At 24.2% G+C, this 3,737-nt stretch overlaps 1 non-coding gene across 1 annotated transcript; it reads right to left on the bottom strand.

Annotated features, from left to right (window-relative positions):
• Positions 1 to 2,181: 2,181 nt before the first annotated feature.
• LOC112767325 (uncharacterized) lies at positions 2,182 to 3,143 on the bottom strand. The gene is made up of 2 exons (XR_011874907.1): positions 3,004 to 3,143; positions 2,182 to 2,556 (listed from the first exon to the last, which is right to left on the bottom strand). It is a non-coding gene; the product is annotated as an uncharacterized protein (transcript).
• Positions 3,144 to 3,737: the final 594 nt, after the last annotated feature.

Raw genomic sequence — 3,737 nt, 5'->3', positions numbered from 1 at the left:
TTTTTAAATTTTTTTGATGACTTGACAATTAAAAAAAAAAAAAAGAAAGCAAAGAGAGGAAAAAAAAAAGACTATGGCCACTGGCCAGAAGCCAAAGTTAAGAGGTTAAAATCATTATCTCCTTTACTATTTAACATTTCTTTTATTTTTTTAGATGATTATTCGTTTGTTTTCTTTTAATCTCTAGAATATTTAAATAATATTTTATGTTTTATTTATTTATTTATATTTTATAACTTTTGTATATTCTAACATTATTCTTTAAGATTTTATATGATTTTATTTTCTTATCTTTGTAATCAATTTTTGATATTTTGTTCCTACAAAAAAGATTGAGATTCTATAAATAAAAAAGAATTCTATCTGTATAAAGTTGTTTGAAGTATTTTATTTAATTTTTTGGACTAATTTTAATTTTTATTCATTATATTAACTTATATCTGGTACTTTTATTTTGTAAGCTTTGCAAGTCTTTCATTCCTTTTGATTAAAAGATAATAATAATAAATTTTTTTCTATATGTTGTATTTTTTTTTATTTTATTTTATATTATTTTTATTTTTCATATTCTTCGTACAGTTTATAAAATATTTATTTTATTCTATTATATATAAAATTTTTATTTTTCTTTTGTCTGAATTAAATTTATAACTTATTTTTTAAGTGCTATTGTGATTAAAATTTATTTATTTTTATTTTTCATTCTTTATGTTATTGACTTTATTTATATAGATAATTTGAAAAAATTTGGTGATATAAAAAAAAAGTTTATGTGGTATAAAAGTTATCTATCATAATTGAAGATTACACAATTACAATTCTAAGCACTATCACAAATTCTAAGCACTCAAACTTCAATGAACACCATGTCTTTCAAATTAAATGAAGACAGTTTTGTTTTATGAAAATACCAAGTTCTTGCATTTATCAAGTCTAATGATCTCTCAGAAGATCACTTCAATCACAAAAGATTTCAAAAAATATGACTCTAAAGAGCAAGATGATCAGTTTCTAATTTCCTAGTTCTTTACTTCAATTAATTCTATGTTTACAAGTCAATTAGCTAGTAGATTGTGATTATGCATGTGAAATCTGGTGCAAATTAAATTAGAAGAGTAATTTGCCAAGAGAATGAAATTCGAAATTGAAACAACTTAAAACTCATATTAAAACCATAAATAAACAAGACTACTATTTTATATTTTCTTAAAAATTATAAAAAATAAAAAGCAAAAAACAAAGATCTATGATTCTATGTAGTTTACTCAAAATTTGTCCGTTAAGTTTTAAAGTGTTGAATTGTTAAGACAGGTTAAGAAATTGTTAAAAGCTGATAATAATTAGTTATATTATGTGTATTGCTGTTATAAAATGACTTTAATCATTTTATATAAATTTTTTAGAAGTGAAACGTAATAGGATATTAGTATATAAAAGAGTAAAAAAAAAGTAAAAATTAAATGTTTCATAAACGTAATAGGATATTAGTATATAAATTTTTATTAAATGTTTTTCAATAAATTACTAAAAGTAAGTTTGATACTCTTCCATTCCTAAAAAATTTATTTAGAATGGTTAAAATTTTTTCATAACAACAATACGCACAATACAATTAGTTATCATCTTTTAACAATTTTTTTGCCTTTCTTGATCAATTCCCGACCTTGTGTGCTTCTTTATTTTCCTTAACAAATATATCCTGGTAAATAGATATTGTTGATCAATTGTACTAATTATTAACTGAAAATTAAAAGAGTGATTCATAAAATTTAGAGTAAATATTTATTTTATTTTATAAAATTTTTTTAATTGAATACTTTAGTTTTTAATAATTTTTATCTTTTAAAAAATTCATGAGAATTATTATATTCTCATCGATTAGACTGGTCCTAAGTCACTTTAAATCATTTTTTTTATATTTATATTGGACAAATTTTTTTATTAAATTTTATTATAAAATAATTAAATCTCAAAAAATATATTTTAAAATAAATTAATCCCTTTTAAAATAAAGCAAAGAACAATCTGTTTGTCAAAAATAAATTTTGATGATATTTTAAAATATTTTTCTTTTTCAAAATGAAAGTGTTTGATCTAAAAGTTTTTAGAGATTAATTTAGATATTTATCCTAAAATTAATAAACAAGAATTAAAGGTAATTTGAAACTATGAATATATATGTGAGGTAATATTAAAGATATAACATATATAATTGACGGTATATAGTACAAGAGCATGGTGCATAATGTATACAATCATAGTAGCCCGTGCTTTATTTCTTAGTTCATAGATGCTACCGTTAGTATATGGAATGCATCTAGGTTTTTATTTTTATTTTTTCAATATTTTTACATCAATAGCGATCTTGTCCTCCGCCATGTCCTCCACCATGTCCTCCGCCATGTCCTCCACCATGTCCTCCATGACCACCTCCTCCCCAGCCTCCACCGTGTCCTCCGCCGTGACCACCTCCTCCCCCATGACCACCACCTCCCCAGCCTCCGCCGTGACCACCTCCTCCGCCGTGACCACCTCCTCCCCCGCGGTTAGGGTGTACTGAATAAAATTAATAGCAACAATTTTGTTAGGGTAATGTAAATTGTTTATTACTAGGATTTTACAAAATTTTCAATTTAATCTTAGCAATTAAATTATAGAAGTAACTTTTTTATAACTTCTAAGATATAGGTCAACAACAAAAGCTAACATGCATGGGAATTAAATCATAGAGGTACATTTAAAAATACTTAAAAAAATTTGTACATAATTAAAACAATTTAAATATTTAAATATATAAATTAAAAATTATGAGCAAATTAAAGTCTGCTTTACCCTTTAGTTTAGATAGAATGAATAAAATATATATTAAAATATAAATTATCATTAGAAATAAATTATAGAATATACATAAATATATATAAAATAACTAATTTAGTGATTAATTTTTAGTATATATATAATATTTTTAAAATTTATTTGCGAATTATTATTTTACATATATACCTTGTTCCTCATCTTTGGATGGTTGATCAATTGCTAACACAGCAGAGATCAGCAACAATGTACAAAACACGCAGAAAAAGAAAAAGGGCTTAGTATTCATATTTGCCATTGTGATTAATTAAAAGATATGCAGTGAAAGTACATGAACTATGCATTTGTCCACACTATTTATAGTGATAAATGAAAAAAATGATAAATCAAAGGTGATGAAAAATTAAATGAGAGAAGTCATATTGATGAATAATATGAACGTGTTCATTTGTCTTTTCCTCTCCTTAGGGCTTAGAGTGACGCTAAGGCCCTATCTAGTAACCGTTTGATGCTAAAAATAGACATGTATTGTATTGTAGGATATAAATTTATTTGAAAAAAAATTAAATAAAATAAATATAACAGGTAGATAAATTGATTTAATTAGGATAAAGTCTTTGTATAATTTTAGACCATGATTTTATGTCCATCTATCTAAAATCTTAAAACCAAAAGGATAAAGATAAAATTATAACATTTATTTAATTTGAATATTTTCGATTTTGATACCCTTAAATACAAAAGCATTATTATTTAGATTATTGCAATGAAATCAAGGGTCAACGAAGCTTATCAACACCGATTAAGCCATTCAATTTTAGAGCGTAAAATGTGAATAATAGGACGTGTGGAAAATGTTAGGTAAGCAAGTTTATGTAACCATGGCAAGTGGCAAGTGGCCTTGGGAATACATGTGCTAAGCG

This window comes from Arachis hypogaea, chromosome 17 (genome assembly GCF_003086295.3).
Source record: "Arachis hypogaea cultivar Tifrunner chromosome 17, arahy.Tifrunner.gnm2.J5K5, whole genome shotgun sequence".
NCBI classification, from domain to species: Eukaryota; Viridiplantae; Streptophyta; class Magnoliopsida; order Fabales; family Fabaceae; genus Arachis; species Arachis hypogaea.
The sequence above is the reverse complement of the archived record's forward strand: the minus strand, read 5'-3'. Positions and strand labels throughout refer to the sequence as shown.